The sequence below is a fragment of the Pinus tabuliformis genome, chromosome 8 (assembly GCF_031772625.1).
Source record: "Pinus tabuliformis cultivar Carrire ecotype Pingquan chromosome 8, CPIR1, whole genome shotgun sequence".
Classification (NCBI taxonomy): domain Eukaryota; kingdom Viridiplantae; phylum Streptophyta; class Pinopsida; order Pinales; family Pinaceae; genus Pinus; species Pinus tabuliformis.
In genome coordinates this window covers 1,861,156,548-1,861,168,743 of record NC_142294.1, presented here as the reverse complement: position 1 = coordinate 1,861,168,743, position 12,196 = coordinate 1,861,156,548, and positions in this window count along the sequence as shown.

The window sequence follows — 12,196 nt, the reverse complement described above, 5'->3', positions numbered from 1 at the left end:
TTTTAATAATAAAAATATACCCATACCTTTCGCTAATAGAAAATAATAAAATTAAAATTCTCACCAACAATTTACGAACCGCTGTAAATTCATTAAATTACCTCGCTAACAAAACTGCGGTCAAACACAAAACTTGCACTTCATGTCAATATTCATTCCCTGCAGGCTTGTTCACGGCTTTACTTTCAATCGACGACAAACAGTCATCCTCGCAATCGGACGAATATCGCTTGCCCAAACTAAACGAGTGATACGTCCCAATAAAAAGTGGTTTTGCAGAGAGTACAATGGACGCGTGGTAGATTTTTATTGCATCGGGGGCGATTGAAGGAATACCACTCATTCCACAAAAGTAGTCTGATGGAGTCTGGGTGGTTTTCCTCAGCTGTTTTCGTAGGAGTAAATGCGCGCAGATGAAATTAATATTTCAACGCTCCCCTTTAATTTCAACTATTGGGCGTTCAGTCATACCTAAACACTTCCTCAAAAATTCAAAGCTTTTCTGGTCCAATGGCTTTGTCAGAATGTTTGCAACCTGATCCTGAGTCCTGCAATGTTTTAAAACAATTTCTCCATTGTTCACCAATTCCCTGATGTAGTGAAACCTTGTGTCAATGTGTTTTGTTCTCTTATGAAACACCGAATTCTTGGATAATGCAATAGCTGAGCTATTTTCACAAAAAAATATCGTTCCTTTTGCCTGCTCTTGGCCTAAGCTCCTTAACATCCTTCTCATCCAAACTGCTTGATATGTTGCTGCTGTAGCTGCCACATGTTCTGCCTCTGTTGTAGACAATGCTACAATAGGCTGTTTCTTAGAAGCCCATGAAATGGCTCCTGAACCCATGTGAAAGACATAACTGGATGTGCTTCTCTGATCATCTACACTTCCAGCCCAATCAATACCAGTGTATCCAATTAAATCTGAACATTCTGAAGTAGTATATAAATTTCCAAACCTTTTACTGCCTTTAACATACCTCGGAATCCTTTCTGCTACCTGCCAATGTGCTTCTTTTGGCCTCTCCATGAATCTGGAAATTAAACTAACAGAAAACATTATATCTGGCCTAGTTGCAGTTAAATACATGAGGCTGCCAACTATGCTCTTGTACAAACTAGGATCAAAATCCTTGCTGCTATCCTCTTTGCTGAGTTTTAATCCCATCACTGTGGGAGTGATTGCTGCCTTGTTGTCTTGCATATTGAATCTCTCCAATACTTCATTAAAATATTTTGCTTGTGAAATAAAAATTCCATTTTCATTTTGATCTACTTCTATTCCTAAGAAGTATCTCAGCAAACCCATGTCAGTCATTTCAAATTCTTCTTTCATGACTGATTTGAAATTTTCAATGAGGTAGTCATCATTACCTGTAAAAATAACATCATCAACATATAACACAACAATTAGAATTTTACCATCCTTTTCTTTGATGTAGAGGGTGGGTTCTCCCTCACACTTCTCAAATCCATTTTCCAGTAGATAGGAATCTATCCTACTGTACCATGCTCTTGGTGCTTGCTTCAGCCCATAAAGAGCTTTCTTCAATTTGCACACTTTGTGCTCTTGGCCTTTCTTTTCATAGCCTAGAGGTTGCTCAATATAAACCTCTTCCATTAACACTCCATTTAGGAATGCTGACTTCACATCCATTTGGTAAACTTTCCACTTGTTTTGTGCTGCTATGGACAACACTGCTCTCACAGTTTCCATTCTAGCAACCGGTGTGAAAGTTTCCTCATAGTCTCTCCCATACTGCTGCTTGTATCCTTTGACAACAAGTCTTGCCTTGTGCCTTTCTATCTTGCCTTCAGCATTACTTTTGGTCTTGTAGACCCATTTAACTCCAATGACTTCTTTACCTTTTGGTAGCTCAACTAAATCCCATGTCTTGTTTCTTTCTATGGCATTCATCTCCTCATCCATAGCTTCTATCCATTTCTTATCTTTAATTACATCTTCGAAATGAATAGGGTCATCAACATGAAAATATAATGCAAACAAAGGATTCATACCTTCATCATAAATGTCACTTAAATTTCTGAATTTCTTACCTCTTTCATTTGGTGTGCAAGTGCTTGAAGACGCACTTGAATTTCCTCCTTGTGGTGTGCTTGGAGAAGCACTTTAATTTCTCCTCAAGGGTGTCTCTTGTTGCCCTTGTGTTGGCACTACTGTTTGGGGATGTATTTCAGCCATCTCCTCATCATCTTCATTATGAGACAAACAGTTTTTAACATTCACTGTTTTCTCTATGCTTCCATCCCAAGCTTCCTCCTCAATGAACTGAACATCTCTACTCACAAAAAACTTCTTGGTAGATGGGATATACAACCTGTAAGCTTTGGATTCCTCACTGTATCCAATGAAAATACATTTCTCCCCTTTTCTGTCCAACTTCCTCCTTAGCTGATCTGGAATGTGTGCATAAGCTACACAACCAAAAACTTTCATGTGGGTGACTCCTTGCTTTCTCCCACTCCATGCTTCTTCCGGCACTCTGTTCATGACTACTTTTGTGGGACACCTATTCAAAATATATACTATGCAGTGTACAACTTCAGCCCAATAATCATTTGACAAATGCTTTGTCTTTAACATACTCCTCGCCATATCCATGATGGTCCTATTCTTTCTTTCAGCTACTCCATTTTGCTGCGGGGTGTACCTAGCTGTAAATTTCTTATGAATTCCATTTTCTCTACAAAACCGTAGAAATTCTTTGGAGATATACTCACCTCCTCTATCAGTCCTTAAAACTTTGATATGCAGCCCGCTTTGGTTTTCTACAAGTGCTTTGAAATTTCGAATTTTTTCAAACACTTCACTTTTGTTCTTCAGGAAATAAACCCAAGTCTTTCTGGTGAAATCATCAATGAATGTTAGAAAATATTGGCTGCCTGCTAGTGATGGAGTTTGCATTGGTCCACATAAGTCTGAGTGGACAATCTCTAAGGGTGCTTTTGCCCTTATGCTTTTCCCTAATGGAAAACTTTCTCTGTGTTGTTTCCCCAAGATACAACCTTCACAAAGGCTCTTCGGTTTTTCTATCAATGGTAATCCTCTTACCATTCCTTTTCTACTCAACAAATTATGACCTCCAAAGTTGAAATGTCCAAATCTCAAGTGCCACAACCAATTTTAATCCTTTGGTTCGCTTTGGAAAGCCTCTTGGGTAACTGCTGCAATTACTTCTTTGTTTTTCAAACCTCCCTTTATTCTGAGAGGGAACATCCTGTTCCTCGTCATCTTCACTTCAACAATACATCGTTTGCTGGGTGCTCTATCCATGATGGTGCATACATCATCCACAAAGAAAACATTATAACCATTTTCAACAAGCTGTCCAATACCTAAGAGGTTACTCTTCATTCCAGGAACATAATAGACATATGCTATGGTTTTCTTTTCACCGTTCTTTGTAAATATTTTAACTTCTCCTTTTCCCATAACAGAAATTTTACTGTCAGTCCCAAGTGTGACTTGTGACTTCACATTCTGATCTAAATTGGAAAATAGGGCTATGTTTCTTGTCATATGGTTACTGCAACCGGAGTCTAGAAACCATATATCTTCATTGTTTGTTTCAGCCATATTACAAGCTAATAGCACATTATCTTGGTTGATATTTTCTCTAGTGATATTTTCACTAGATCTATTATTTATATCATGCTGCTACTTCCTACATTCATTTGCATAATGCCCATATTTTTTACAATAATAACATTGGACATTGGATTTTTCATACCTTTGTCCTTGAGCATGATGTTGTCCACTTTGATGGCTGCTACCTTGGCCTTGGTTCTGATTTGGATTGTTGCCTCTTCCTTGAGTATTTGCGGGACTGTTTCTTCCACCTTTGTTTTGGCTTCTGCCTCTTCCTCTCTTGCTTCCTCTGCCTTGACCTCTTCCTCTTCCAAATGACATCTAGGTCTTGAAGGCTTGCTCTAGAGATGAGTTTTCATTTCTACTCAACCTCTTCTCATGTGTTATGAGTGATGCATGTAGTTCATCAACTGAAAAGTTTGAGAGATCCTTTGTCTCTTCTATGGTGGTGAAAATCACATCAAACTTTGAGGGTAGGACCCTCAACAGTTTCTCCACAATCCTCCTTTCTTCAAGAGTTTCTTCATGAGACCTTATCTATGTGACCAGACCAATTACATGTGTGAAGAATGAGTCAATGTTATCTGACTCCTTCGTGCACAGATTCTCGAAATCTCTCCTCAGCAACTGTAGTTTTGTTGTCTTCACTTTCTCTATGCCATGATAGGTTGTCTTAAGAGTTTTTCATGCTTCTTTGGATGTCTTGGCTGCTGCTATCCTTGGAAACACACTCTCATGCACTGCTTGATACAAAAATATGAGGGCTTTTGAGTCCTTCTTCTTATTGGTCTTCAACAAATATTTCTCTGCCTAAGTTAATCTATTAAACTCATCTTCATCTCCTGGTTCTTCAAACCCATATTCAACAATTTCCCATAAATCTTGTGAGGCAAACAAGGCTCTCATGGTTATTGCCCAATAGTCATAGTTTTTCCCATTAAACTGTGGGAGTTGAGTATTAAAAATACCCATGCTAGTGCTGGTGCTGGAGCCAGCCATTCTTGCACTCTAAACTATGCTTCAAATACTTGAATGTGTATTTAAAATAACCGATTGTTTCTTCAACAGCAACACAAAAGCTAATAGAGAAATACCTTGGATTCTTTGACTGAGTCTTCACTCTGCTGGAGAAGTTGCTGCAGCAAAAGAACCTTCCTTCAGCTTCTTTGACACCTTCAAAGAGCCTAGACAAGCTCTGATACTACTGTTGGGAATTTTCTGGTAAATTGCAAAACAAAACACTGAAAACAGAGACAATGCTCTATTTATCTCCAGGATCTTAACACAGGGAAGCAAAAAAAAATTCTCCAGAGAACAGAGTTTCAACAACACACATAAAACTTTCTATTCATTAATAAACTGCCTGTTACATATTTCTTCCTCTCTCTCAGAGGGATTCACCAAGAACATTTCAACAAAAAAAATTACTCTGTCTCCTCCTGAGATTTTACACTGTTGTGTGTAAAAATCTCTTTTACATTCACTGTTGTAAAAAAAAAATTCTTACATAGATTTACTGTTGTAAAGTAAAAAACAATTCATCATACCCTCTTGCGTATTACAAAAACCTCCAGCACAAAAAGGATTACATGCTCTATTCTTGTTTCATTTCGCACTGCTTTGCGTTTCTCATTACAATACGAAGTCAACAAAAAAAAAAAACCTAAACTAAAAACATTACACTTTTTATATTTCACTGCATATATTTTTAATAATAAAAATATACCCATACCTTTCGCTAATAGGAAATAATAAATTAAAATTCTCACCAACAATTTACGAACCGCTCTAAATTCATTAAATTACCTCGCTGACAAAACTGCGGTCAAACACAAAACTTTCACTTCACATCAATATTCATTCCCTGCAGGCTTGTTCACAACTTTACTTTCAATCAACAGCGGACAGTCATCCTCGCAATCAGATGAATATCGCTTGCCCAAACTGAACGAGCGATACGTGTCGATAAAAAGTGGTTTTGCAGAGAGTACAGTGGACGTGTGGCAGATTTTTATTGCAACGAGGGCGACTGAAGGAATACCACTCATTCCGCAAAAGCGGTCCGATGGAGTTTGGGTGGTTTTCCTCAGTTGTTTTCGTAGGAGTAAATGCGCGAAGATGAAATTAATATTTCAACAACCCTGGCCCTCTGGTTTCCTTTCATTAGTGTGGTCGAGGCTTTTTTCTTTTGATAAGAGTTATGCTTTACAGTGGTTCATCGTATCTATTTTACAACCTTTGGAGCGGAGGGCTGGGGGGCAAACCGTAGCCACCCTGGCCCTCTGGTTTCCTTTCATTAGTGAGGTCGAGGCTTTCTTCTTTTGATGCATGTGCGATGTCTTTATTTAGTGGCTCCCTGTGGTGTTCAGGGTTTGTTGTGGCCTCCTACCTACTCGCTCTGTTGTGGTTTTCTTCTCGTCGGGATTCCTGACGGTGCCCTCGTGTGAGCTCCCCTGCTGCTCACGGTTATGTTTTGCAGTGCTACTATTTTCCATTTTTGCTCCTACCCTTCTCGTCTGATGTTCATGTCGCTTCGCTGAGAGGTTGTAGTGGCCTTACCGCGGGGCTCTAATTCCCTCTTTATTTTTTGTTTCATCACATAATTTTGGGTTGTTTTGTTTGGGCTTTCTTAGGCAACCTGTGCCCAAGTTTCGGGGTTTGTCTGCAGGTTGTTGTGCTTAGTCTTCTATGTGCATGTGATGAGGCTTGTCAGAGCATCTCCAATCATTTATGGCTTATCATAATATATTTTGGCATTATTCTTGCCTCTGAAAGTATCTTTCGGCATTTCCAGGGCCTTTCTTTGTTGGTGACATAGTCAGTGTTGGTTTGTGCGTTTCCTTTGGCAGTACGTGGTTTGGGTTGGACTTCCTCAGTTTTTCGGGGTTTGTTGCCACTTAGTTTTTCATCTAGTTGTCGCTTGTTGGCCCCTCTGGTTGGCATGATTGTTTTTCACTATCGTGATGGTTTGACGTGGATTGTTATTGGGCTTTTCGACCCTATTACTTTTATTGCTCGACATTTTTTTCATTTTGTTGATGCAACTCTGGATGCCAGTTCTGCTACGAGGAGGTTGTTTGTTTCGGGCTTTGATGACTATGCTTTTCTCAGATTTTTGACTCTGGAATATACAACTTTTTTGGGGTTTTCTGACTCGTATAGTAATATTTTCTTTTCTTGATTTGGTCAAAATAGATGGAATCTATCCATGGGATCTTTGTATAGTATTTATATTCAAAAAATGGGATCTATGCATAGTATTTGCATTCATTTTTTGAGGGGAAATAATAAAATAAGGTTTTTAGAGAGTTTCTCAAGTCTATTCAAGGGGGTATGAGTTAGGCATTTGGATTGTCCTGAGTTATCTATCTATTTTGTCTTTGTTGAGAACTTGGAAAAGCTAGTTCTACTTTGATCCCAAGGACGAAAATCCCGTGGAAGTAATTTGTATGGTGGATCTATTCAGGGTCTACAATTGTGCTTCAGTGTTGTGATTTCTATGAGCAACCTTGCATGCCATTGGCGAGGGTTCTTATGTTAATTATTTAGCATGTATCAATCAGTGATTAATTAAATAAAGTGGTTGCAGTTCCACATCTCTTATGTGTTCTCGTTTTTATTGAAAGCTTGTGTTAATTAGAACGCTATATGTGTTCTCGTTTTTATTAAAATCTTGTGTTAATTAGAACGCTATAGTGTGCTAAATCTGTTACAATTTTTAATGTTTGGGATCTTACTGTGGTATCAGAGTTGTGCATCCTACCACATCCCTTATGTGTTCTTGTTTTTATTGAAAGCTTGTGTTAATTAGAACGCTATATTGTGCTAACTCTGTTACAATTTTTAATATTCGGGATCTTACAGTGGTATCAGAGTTGTGCATCCTACCAACCTGAGAATTTATTGTACATTGATCAAAAACTTCTAGAGAAACTAATTTAGGTGATCCTCCATAATCACCCTACCTAAAATCTGGTCAATTTCGTTGGTTCTATTTAACCACCCTAGTTGTATTATAATTATGAAGATTTCCCATGCTAAATAAAAATCTATTGCAATTGCAAGAATATTTTCTTGAAGTTCAAGATCTGTCCGATCTAGAGACTAATGGTCTCATTTAGGAAGCTATTTACTGTGCGAGATTTTTTGATATATTTCGAAGAATAAATTTCGGCCAAGATCATAAAATCCATTGCCGGAGAAGTCTTGGAGAGAAGACCATGAACTTAGATCCGTAGGAGGCTGAGGCTGCTTTCTTCCAATTCAATCAATGTAAGTTAAGGAGGCCTGGGTTTGCTACCGTAATATTTTCTAGAGGCCAAGATCTAGTTTTTTTTATTAGAAATCGAGTCTAACTCAGTTCAGAAGGCCGAGATTTGATCTTCTCAGGGAATGGGTGTATTTCAGTTCAAGAGATTCATGTTTTTGTCAGAAGATCTATCATTCTATTCTTAGATTGAGTTTTTTCTGCAATTATAGATGCTGATATCAATTGATCTTCTCAAAGATCGAGTTTATTTAACGCAGATCTGTGGCTACACGTATGTTGTTCGAAGGCCGAGGGTTTTGAGGAAGTTGAGTGCAAATTAAAGAAGTGATTGAGATCTCTTTGTTAAGGTTGCAGGCTATACGTTGTCCGCCAATAATATACGATCGTCCAGACGGAGTGAAGGATCCATATAACGAAGTTCAAAGGGAAGGGTGAAGAGCACAAGGCCAAAACTTATTTTCGTTGTTCTAATATTCATCATTGCATTAGGATTGACGGTAGTAAAGCCTCTCTTCATAGTACTGAGGGTCTATAACCCACCACAACCAAAGGGCATAAGATCAAAGCCACTTATACACCAGACACCATACGCCGATAGATTCTTGTGCAAAGTTTGATTGGTTCATTCGTCAGATTACAAAGGCCAACATGCCATATTCCATCACAATCTGCGCCACCGAATGAGCGACATAGTTGCCAACATAACGACTCTGTGGTTGCAAGGATCAGAGAGGCAGCGTGACAAGCATTGGATTGTGAGGACCTAACGTCGTCGCGACAGCACCGTGAGCTCGGGAGAAGGGCCGAAGCAACGACATCACTGTTGAATTAAGTCGTGAGCTATATGTGAAAGGGGAAAAATGACCTTAAACTATACACTGTCCGCCAATAAGGTCATGGGCACATCCAGCAGAGTGTGGCTGATCTTCTAGATCGCAAGTGTGAAGGAGCCATACAGGAAACTCATGACTCATTGTTGGTGGTATTTTACAGTGGTGCAGTCCAAGATCGACAGCCTTGGAATACCACTTTGATATAAGCTAAATCCTGAAGGTTGAGGGCATTTGAAGCTAAATCCATATGGATTTGACATAATATTCTTATAAAGAATTAGTGTGCATTGGTATGGGAGAAGATGGACCGTCTTGAAAAGAATTTGGAAAATGCTCAAAAACTTCTTGATGAATTACTGAGAATATATAGTCGTTTATGCACTAGTGCCTCCTTAGACCCAAAAAAGGGTAAAAGTAGTTTATCATTCTCAAAAAGGGCCCATGTCATTTTGCAGTAGAAGCACTCATGGGAAATGAAGGAAGGATAGGGAAGAGGGGTTAAGCTCTTCACACTTGGATCCGAATTACAAAAAACAAAGTCACATGTAGACCTTCATAAGTTGGATGAATTAGACACATGTTATTCCAGGGTGGAGCAGCCAGAACGGAAGAAACTCAATTGGGCCCTCAAGTCATCCATGCTTGCATTAATAAAACCGAACCTCTAGAGAATCCTTGTGAAGAGGTTAGGGTTACAGTTGCTTCTTGTCTCAGCATGATCATAACTTTGAATTTGCCACTACTACCTTACAATAATGATATCATGAAAGAGATATTGCAGCTAATAGTAGAAGCCCTTCAAGGTTTGAACAACATCATGCTTCCTACCTCTCAGAAGCAACGCAAAATCTTAGAACTCATGGCAGAGTTTAGCTTTGGCACATTCATGTTGAATCTAGAATGTGATGACTTAATCTTTCAAATGTTCCATAAGTTTTACACTAGCATGACATCATCTCATCCAAATCATGTCAAAACAAGCATGCAAAAGATTGTGTCCTTGCTCCTAGAAGGAAATGATGACATTTGCAAGATACTGAGATCCAAACTATTAACCATTTGGAGTAAGGGTACTCATTGTATCACCGTCTGCCTATCATCTAGTGGAGAAGTTGGTCATGCAAAATATAAAATTTCTCATAAGGGTGTTGACTAAGAAGGAGCTTAAAATGATTGATGGAGGAAGCAAGAACAAAGGTAGTAAAGCCTGCAACAAGAATGAACTAAGGAGAGGACTATGTTTTATCTGCAAGGGACCTTGGGCACTTAACCATTCATGTCCAGGTGATAAGGAGACAACAAGGGAAGAACAATTATAGAGTCCTTCTAATCATGGGGATTCATCCATAGTTGGGTTCACCAGTTTTCACGAGAGCACCCATGAAGGATCCAAGAAATCAAGTACAAACGTGAACAACAACACAATGTTTTTCAAATAAGCTTGCAGGACAAGCCGATGATAAGCAAACAGTTTGACAAAGTACATGGGGAAAGGAAGGAGGTAATTCCTCTTGACGATGTGGTAGACTCTTGTATAGTTGAGTCCATAGATATCCAAGAGGACATCCATAAAGAGTATGTGAAATCGGGAGTAGATAAAAATCTATTAGTACATCCATGTCTGACAACCAAAGAGGGTGGACAACAGATTGTCCCCACATGTGGAGAAGGCCAAGAAGAAGACATTCAAGGAGAATCAAGTGAGAAGCCAGTAGTAATAAACTGACATGATGAGCATGATCATAAGCCATTTATGGAGAGTCAATCAAAGGTTCAAGTTGGAGCTATGATAGTTGAGCATCCAGTGTAGACAGATACAGAGGCATTCAGTTGGGCACCAGAATTGTCAGTACAAGACTTTCGGGAAAAGATCATGCATTTCAAGACAGATCTGATGATGTTGAAGAAGAGAGTCTAGACAGTTTGAGACATTGTCTTACAGGAGAATAGGAAAATTGAGAAGCTCACGGGGTTAAGTTTCAAATCAACGACCAAGTTGTCTAGTGTTGAGGAACAACTCAAGTCCCTCACAAGGCATCAAGAGGAGTATAGTTGGGAGTTCTAGAGCAGCCCTCTCCAGGGGCACATAGATAAGGCTTGCAACACTACCAACCCACATGTATACATTGGGGAGAGAAGGGCAGATTTCTCCAAATTGATCATGTTGGGTGACCAAGTGGATCAACATGAGTTGAGCATCAGACAACATCAACATAGTAGACTTATTCCATGTTCAGGCATTCCTACATTAGATCCTTCCCACGGGATGGATTGGCGAGATATTATGAGTTGGAACTCTATCGATGGGATGATTCCTAAGAAGATACCCTTAGCTAAGGGCATATTTCAGCTTGGACCCTTAGGCATGAGAAATAATGGAGGGTTGAGATGGTATCATAACCCAAAGGTCCCAGGACTTAGGTGGCAATGGGACCCAGGTGAATCTATTGAGGGCAAGATTGGCCGGAGGATTATTTGGGATCCAGGTAATTTTTTTGTTGTGGATGGAAGTGGATCACTTGAGGGCAAGAAATCTTTGGGAGGGAAGATTTGTAATATTCCCTTTTCTTGATGTGGCCAAAATGGACTGAATCTACCCATGGTATTTTCCCATGGGATCTGCCCATAATATTTTCCTTCATTTTTCGAGGGAAAATAATAAAATAGGGTTTCTAGAGAGTCCCTCAAGCTATTTAAGGGGATAGGAGTTAGGCATTTGGATCATCCTGAGTTATCTGTCTATTTTGTCTATGTTGAGAACTTGGCAAGGCCAGTTCTAGTATGATCCCAGGGACGAAAACCTCGTGGAAGTAATTTGTTTGGTGGATCCATCCAGGGTCTACGATTATGCTTCAGTGTTGTGATTTCTCATTTAATGAGTATCCTTGCATTCCATTGGCGAGGGTTTCCTATGTTAATTATTCTGGCATGTATCATTTGCAATAATTAATTAAATAAAGTGGTTGTAGTTCCAGATCCCTTACGTGTTATCGTTTTTGTTGAACGCTTATGTTAATTAGAACACTATAGTGTGCTAAATCTTACATGTTTGCCCCTCTTGTTGGTGTGATTGTTCATCACTTGTGTGATGGTTTGACGTGGATTGTTATTGGGCCTTTCGGCCCTATTACTTTTATTGCTCGACACTTTTTTCCCTTTGTTGATGCAACCATGGTAGACACCAATTCTTGCTACAAGGTTGTTGTTTGTTTCAGGGCCTTGAGTGGTGTGCTTTTCTCAAGTTTTTGACCCTTACAACCCTTTTGGGGTTTGATGACTGGCATAGTAATGTTTGACTGCCCATTATTGGGCTATATCTAATGCTTCCTATGGGGTTCTTTGGTGGAATTACTTTCCCTGTTTATTCTTGTTTTTATTCACGGTAAAATGAAAATTGTTGGTTTTTTTCTCTATTATATATATATATATATATATATATGAACAAAAAAAGTAAAAAAAAGAGTGGTTCATTGTATTTATAAG